Genomic DNA, 8511 nt, shown 5'->3' with positions numbered 1-8511 from the left:
TTTTCATCTTCAAGTAAACCACAATGATTTCCCTCATGTGTTAATATTTTTCCTTGTTATAATGTATGATTTGTAAAAAATAGAAACTACTGCATCTGTGTTGATGAGAGAATCAAAGCATATGCGCGTTATGTACCCGCTACATTATGGCCAAGCATGCGCGCTTAAAATAGCATTATGAACAACGCGCAACGCGCCACTGACTTTAGACCAAGTGTTTTCTGGTCAGTGGCACAATTGTTTTCTGGAAGTGTAAAATAGCACCAGGGAATGTTTGCGCCGAAACACACCTCCTTTTTGCGCCGATCCACCCAGGGAGCGCAAGTTCATTCCCTAGTTTACCAACGTGCGTCTGTTGAGGGGAAAATCCCGCTTTGCGCGCGTGCAAAATAGGAATGCGTTTGTGTATAAAGTCATTTGCACCGGGTGCAAGATAGGGCCCATAATATACGTTGTTAATTTTCACGTGATTAAATACCCAGATCCGACAATTGTCCCCATGTACTTCAAAGGTCCAGTGGCTGAACTTGGGTTGGTCCTGGGTTCTAATCAGCACTAGTAGTATAGTTTATGATCGCAACGGCAACGAGCATTTTGGTCACTTGATTTTAAAAACAACATATTTCAGATTGCCTCTTATTTAAAGGTGCCATCTAACATAATAAATCAAATCCTACTCCATATTCCATAACAGATGGGGGCAGTATACCTCCAGAAAATGACTTGTGCTCCTAGCATCGCGCATGTTATTCAAATCATTTGACATGATAGTAAAAGGTTGGAAGACCGCAGTTTCACGTAGAGCATTTGGAGATTTTTAGAGATCAGAGACTCAATGAACAACATCTCAATGCTAAATGATGAAGACCGCTTTATAGACGCCTGTCTCAAAAACAAGCTGGTGCATTTCGACTATATGGGAAAATAAAAGCTTGGGCAATTATTTGAAGTTTATGGTAGGCCTATTCGTTTTGTTCATATTACACTTTTATTGTTAGTGAATTAATTTGACAGACAGCATTTGCTGATGTTGATCAAGCTAGCGCCGTGAATTCACCGTGAGACACACGCAATTGACACTTAGCAAGCAGGTTAGTTAAGCTCTCAGATTCTGTCAATTTTAGTACGCACTTCAAAGAATAAATACCGTTTTGGCGCTTGTACATGTTACACCACAGATCCCTAGCGCACGTGAACCGATCGTCTCTGCTAGCTAATGGAAAAAGGACATGAACTCTGTTGAAAGATACAGTATGCTACAACTTACCAAAATGTATTCCTCATGCATAATGTCGACCAATCATTTTTTGAACTCTTCCCTGAACTGAGATGTAGTAGTGGGCTGTATTTCCACACGACTGACATCAGGTTCAAGTACACACACACAAGCCGGCGCGAGCGCGACTCACTCGTCTATTGCACTTTGGCTGGTGGTAACGTTGCCCGCCCGCATACCGCCTCCCATGGCCGGAACTGGTATTACGACACCTGCCGGGCCGGGGCTAGTAATTTAGCATGCTAATTCAGGTTAATATCTCGGCAGCACTATAACTTGTCAGTTTTTTAATGACATCATTGCACTTATTTCTTCTCATTCTTTTGATGCGTGTAGCTCTTTTTTTTTGGATATTGTTACATCAATTATTACATATGGCACCTTTAAAAAATGAACAAAATGAATACTCTTTTAGAGTAAACTGATGTTTTATTTGTTTGTAATGGTACATCCATACCGCGAGATATTTCAATAGCCGCATTTCCACTGCCGAGCAGTAGTGTCTGACAGGGCCTGTCGCGTTTCCACTGTCACTTGCGGGGCTTGATCGGGGCTTACTCAGGGCCAACAGCCAGGATTTCTGGCCCGTCGAATACCTTGGGCCAAAGCGGGCCAGCTCAGGCTAGAGACGTGCTCAAGGTAAAAGGTGGACTTTATCTGTGTTATGGAACGTTATGATCTGAAGAAAGATGCACATTTCACTTTTTTATATTGCGCAAAATAATCGCTGCTCGAAATGGAGAATCGCCTGTACAGGTCTGTCAAAGATACCAAAGCTCTTCTGAGCTTCACAGTTTAAGATATTTTAGATTTAGTCGGCGAGCTTTCTGTCCCTCCATTGAAAATGTATGTACCTTATACTGTCCTTGTCCATAAAGGCAATACAGACATCATCAAAGTAGTCCATGTGACATGAGTGGGTTAGTTCGAATTTTATAAGCATCGAAAATACTTTTTGGTCCAAACATAGCAAAAACAACGACTTTATTCAGCATTGTATTCTCTTCCGGTTCTATTGTCATTGCTCGTTCACGATACCAATGACGCTGCTGACGTGTTATCTTGTGCGCCCGATTAGGACGATTAGGACATGATCACGCTCACCTTGCTATGTGCCTATGTCTTGCAGGTTTAGTGAATTCGCCGCCATTCTCCGTATCAGAGAAGACAACAACGAGCGACACAACTTTAGTCAACTTTCCACAAAAGTAGAAGATGGATTCAAAGGGGCTGTTTACACGCACTTCATGCGTTTTCTGTGATCGGATAGCTTGCCCTCCGAAAAGCATTTGAGACGGATTTGAATCCGATCGCTCAAATCACTTGAGGACGTGGTCTGGGCCGCATTCCAGACGAAACTGGACAAGTGTAAATGCATCTGGTTGTTGAAACCAGGCTATATGTCATGTTGTTTTAGTCATATATGACGACGCGCATCACCTCAGATGAGCAGCTGAGCGTCTATTCATAAAGCCAGCGTGTCGCAATCTATCGCAAATCAAAGTGAAAGTAAGTCGCAGATGCACTACCAGTCAGATGCATAAGTGCAATGATGTCATTAAAAAACTGACAAGTTATAGTGCTGCCGAGATATTAACCTGAATTAGCATGCTAAATTACTAGCCCCGGCCCAGGCAGGTGTCGTAATACCAGTTCCGGCCATGGGAGGCGGTATGCGGACGGGCAACGTTACCACCAGCCAAACTGCAATACACGAGTGAGTCGCGCTCGCGCCGGCTTATGTGTGTACTTGAACCTGATGTCAGTCGTGTGGAAATACAGCCCATTACTACATTTCAGTTCAGGGAAGAGTTCAAAAAATGATTGGTCGACATTATGCATGAGGAATACATTTTGGTAAGTTGTAGCATACTGTATCTTTCAAAAGAGTTCATGTTCTTTTTCCATTAGCTAGTAGAGACGATCGGTTCACGTGTGCTAGGGATCTGTGGTGTAACATGTACAAGCGCCAAAACGGTATTTATTCTTTGAATTGCATAATAAAATTGACAGAATCTGAGAGCTTAAAGCTGTAGTATACGATGTTGAAAATCGGTCAAGAAAGCCTGAAACGGGAGGGAAGTTTTAAAAAACTCATCCCGCCTCTCCACACACACACACACACACACACACACCCCTCCCCTCTGCTACCTGATCCCTCCCGGGAAACGAATTGAACAACGTCACTCAGTCAAGTTGTGATCATACTTTCACAACATTGCTTAGTCGCTTCAATCTAATGACATTGCTAATGACACTTCATATGTAAAATTGCCTTTAGACACTTGAACTTAGTTGCTTCATCAACAATTCAATGACACGTTTGAGATCACACCAACGCAAGATTAGCAACACATGAAATGTTCTACACTACCCACCACCATAAGTATGATATTAGTAGTATTGCGAAGGTTGAGTAATTGTTATAGCAGCATACAGCGCATCTTGTTTAAATTCCGATCGGCTCGAACAGAAACCCGCTAGGCATACTGAAATATAATCAAGCACTTCAAGAAATACATTTACTTTGACCCGTGATAGGCGATGCTAAACAGCAAACATTCCAATTTCGACCGGCAGCATTAGCAAGTTGTCAGACTGATAAAAATCTATTTATGTAACACGTCATGCGACTCACGCCATATAAGAGTATAAATAAATGTTTAACGTTACCTGCTCAACAAAAAGTCAGCAGTGTCCGCATCGGTATTCAGTCCCAGATCTCGCTGAAGCTTTCTCCATCGGTCAATGGTGGACCCTATATTTATTCTCCTCAAATTTCGGCATTCTTCACATTTTCTTGTAGGGGCAAGCAGGGGACGCTAGCTGTTGTCTTTTTCGTTTTTATCCATTGCTGATATGCTACTTAGCTAACTACCATATGTGGTCAGCTGCTAACACGCGCGTTTCTCATGACGCAGAAGGGGAGCGCGGTTGGGTGCGGTGGAGACGCGAGCACCAGGCGGAGTTTCAAGTGTAGCTGGTGATTGGATGAGAGCAGTTGACCAATGTAGCTTTGCGGCCACAAAGCTTTCATTGGTCAACTATTATGCGGCTGTACAGCCAATAGAGTGAATGGATTTTTTTCGTTCTTTTTTCTATTCATATTGTTAGGATTGTACTATATAACCATAACCAGCATCTAAACGAGGATATTAATAATGAACAATCTTTGAAATCGTATACCCTAGCTTTAACTAACCTGCTTGCTAAGTGTCAATTGCGTGTCTCACGGTGAATTCACGGCGCTAGCTTGATCAACATCAGCGAATGCTGTCTGTCAAATTAATTCACTAACAATATAAGTGTAATATGAACAAAACGAATACCATAAACTTCAAATAATTGCCCAAGCTTTTATTTCCCCATATCGTCGAAATGCACCAGCTTGTTTTTGAGACAGGCGTCTATGAGGCGGTCTTCATCATTTAGTGTTGAGATGTTGTTCATTGAGTCTCTGATCTCTAAAAATCTCCAAATGCTCCATGTGAAACTGCTGTCTTCCAACCTTTTACTATCATGTCAAATGATTTGAATAACATGCGCGATGGTAGGAGCACAAGTCATTTTCTGGAGGTATACTGCCCCCATCTGTTATGGAATATGGAGTAGGATTTGATTTATTATGTCAGATGGCACCTTTAAAAATGCCCTCATCAATGTTGTTAAATGCTTGTTAGCTTTGGATCTGCGCATTCATTGACCCAAGGATAAGATGTCTTTGGCATCCTGTTTTTAATTTATAATAACATTAGTTTGTACATATTTATATATTCCACAGGGTAAACAATCATTTTACATATTTTTCTAACATAAATTGTACATAAAACATTCCAGAATGTCTGCAAATATTCTGAAATACTGTATGTTGAATTTCTTGCATTCTTTAGTGCGTTAGAACAAAATGGCCTTGTCAGAGAGGAATGAGGCAATGTATGGTACAAATGTTGCTAATGATGTGGTAGCTGAACAAAAAATAAGACAAGAACACAATTATGTAATATGCTTACTATATATTACTATAAATAAGACAAGAACACAATTATGTAATATGCCAATAAATAACATTATTATGGTATTTTTGTTTCAACTCTTTAATACCATTTATTTTACAAAATGTCACAATTGCACCATAATACTAAGGAAATTAAAGTGGGCCTATTAATTTAATTTGAGATCTATTAGATTTTAAATGTTAGACGCCACAGTTATGAATCAAGCAATAGTACTAATTAATGCAGAGGACATAAAAATCACAGTGAGATATTAATGAGATCTCCTTGACAGTTGTTTTTTTGTGCATGTGTTTTCTGATTTGTCTGCTCCAGAGTTTGACAATGTCACAATCTGTGCAATAGATTTGCCAAGATACTAAAGTTTTCAAACAAAAGTCAGATCTCAATATAAACTATGAAATATGAATATCTTATTAAATTCACTCAAGACCAAACTGTCTGAGCTATTCTATACACATGCGTTTTATGGCTACATACTCTTAGTGTATTTTAACAATTTTCAAGATTTTTTTTTTTCTGATTGATACATAAATGAAACCTAAATTAATTCCATAAATCTATGAGCTATGATAGAGTGATAAAATACAGTTAGAGGTCTGAAAATTAAAATTCTGTCATAATTGATTCACGCAGCAATGAAATCTTCTCTATTCCACATATTAAAACGGAAGTGTAATGCTCAGTTATGACACATCCTAGAAATGGCAAATGTAGACAAAAATATCAAACCTTGCCATACTATTTTTTTAAATCCGAAAAAAAAAAAAGCATATAACTACAGTTTTGCAGAGGGGTATTTCCGTCAATAACTGATTTGGTTAAAAAGAAATACTGTAAAAGCAAAATTACAGTTTTTTACAATCGCTATGACAATTTTTCAATACTATTAACACATTTTCTAAACTCTTAACACACCAACACACCTGCAACACACAATTGGCACAAACACAAAAACGGTTAATTTTATATACAGTATGTCAGGCCTGCCCTTATACAATAGACAGTATATTTGATTGTTTATGCAGTAGATTGTTTTGCACTGCAGTTTATTTTTAAGCTTCTCTACAGTTTTGTTAGCAAATGTGTGCATTTTGTTTCCTGTGTTGTAGAAATTCAATACAAAACAAAAAAAAAAAAAAAATTCAAAAAAACTGTGTTTAGCTGGGATGTCTTGGGATGCAGAATCCACTGCATCCAGGAGGGACATTTGGTCCTGTGGACGATGGTCAAAAAACTTTTTTTGTGATCAAATGTTTATTTATTTTTCCTTTTAGAAGGCAATATATACAGGTATGTACAAGCCACAGAAACAGCGTACATATATATGTAGCCATATACAGTATATATAGACATATGTATGCACACACCTCCATATATACAAGCATTTGCATATATAGACAATGGTCAAAAACCTTCCATCTCCAGGCTAAGAAAGGGAAAGGGGACATCATCCTCTGATGGGATCAAACCAGGCCATGATTGCACTGGAATTGTGAAATGCCACATTGTCACATTGTCCCATATTTGCATTATTCAATCAGCTGTTTCTCAGTAACAATAGAATAAAATACAGGGGAATCATTTATTTTTCAATTCACAATATAAACAGCTGTTTACCTTGACTTTAGCCTGTAAGATTAGGTTTAGAACATGGTGTTATCTGTTCTGACATACAGTGTTAAAGCAATGGTAAATTTAACAGTAAAAATCCATTGTTTGTCTTGTTTGAGCTTGTGTGTAAAAGAAGTTCAAGCACTTTAATTTGTGTTAAAGGTGCCCTCTGGGATTTAAAATCAAATCATACAACATGTTCCATACCAGATGGGGGCAGTATACCTCCAGAAATACCTCCACGGCCACGCGCTCTCTCATGTCTTCAAACAATATGGGCGAGTGCTGTGTTGCTCTGTCTCCCTCGTGCATATTAATCAAATCAATTGACACGATAGTAAAAGGTTGGAAGACCGCAGTTTCACGTGGAGCATTTGGAGATTTTCAGAGATTAGAGACTAAATGAACAACATCTCAATACTAAATTATAAGGGCCGTCTCATAGACAAGTCGGTGCATTTCGACGATATGGGAAAATTAAAGCCCAGGCTATTATTTCTAGTTTTATGATATTCGATTTGTTCATATTACATTTTTTATCATTAGTTTGAATTAATTTGACAGACAGCATTCCCTGATGTGGACCACGCTAGCGTCTTTCAGAGCTGCCAACTCTCACAACACTTTTCACACACTCACGCCACACATCAATTTTGTCATGCACAGAAAAGGACACGGAGACCGATCTCAGCTCTCAGATTCTGTTCATTTTATTATGCAATTCAAACAATAAATACAGTATTGGCGCTTTACACGACAGATCCCTAGCACACGTGAACCGATCATCTCTACTAGCTAATGGTAAAAGAACACGAACACTGTTAAAAGATAAAGTATGCTACAACTTACCAAAATGTATTCCTCATGCATAATATCGACCAATTATTGTTTTTTAACTCTTCCCTGAACTGAAATGTAGTAGTGGGCTGTATTTTCCACACGACTGACGTCAGGTTCAAGTAAACACAAGCTGGCGCGAGCGCGACTCACTCGTGTACTGCAGTTTGGCTGGTGGTAACGTTGCCCGCCCGCATACCGCCTCCCATGGTCGAAACTGGTATTACGACACCTGCCGGGCCGGGGCTAGTAATTTAGCATGCTAATTCAGATTAATATCTCGGCAGCACTATAACGTGTCAGTTTTTTAATGACATCATCAACCTTATTTCTTCTCAATCTTTTGATGCGTGTAGCTCATTTTTGGGATATTTTAACCTCAATTTTTACAGATGGCACCTTTAACTGTATGCATTTTGTGTTAAAGCAACAAGAAATCTGTTAATAGTATAGCTTACACAGCCGGATGTAGTGCTAACTGTGTTTTGGAAAATTGTTAAAAGTATTTAAAAATCTGTCATAGCAATTGTAAAAAACTGTAAATGAATTCAGGCAACTTGGACCATCATGAAGAGTCATATGGTGTTCTTTTTTGGACACTTTTATGATGTTTTGTTGACATATCACAAACTGTCTGGAAAAGAGTTATAATATTCTTCCAAAATTATGTTGTATTCCACTGCATTTAGTGATAATAGTCAAGTCACCTTTATTTATAGCGCTTTTTACAATACAGCTTGTATCAAAGCAGTAAGATAGGCATTATTTTAA

General features: G+C 38.8%; 1 long non-coding RNA gene across 1 annotated transcript in view; it reads right to left on the bottom strand.

The window, feature by feature from the left end:
• LOC148977510 (uncharacterized) overlaps positions 1 to 8511 on the bottom strand; it is a 69985-nt gene that overhangs the window by 61051 nt on the left and 423 nt on the right. The gene's annotated exons all lie outside the window — the stretch shown is intronic.

Source organism: Pimephales promelas, chromosome 9 (genome assembly GCF_988280905.1).
Source record: "Pimephales promelas chromosome 9, fPimPro1.hap1.1, whole genome shotgun sequence".
Classification (NCBI taxonomy): Eukaryota; Metazoa; Chordata; class Actinopteri; order Cypriniformes; family Leuciscidae; genus Pimephales; species Pimephales promelas.
The sequence above is the reverse complement of the archived record's forward strand: the minus strand, read 5'-3'. Positions and strand labels throughout refer to the sequence as shown.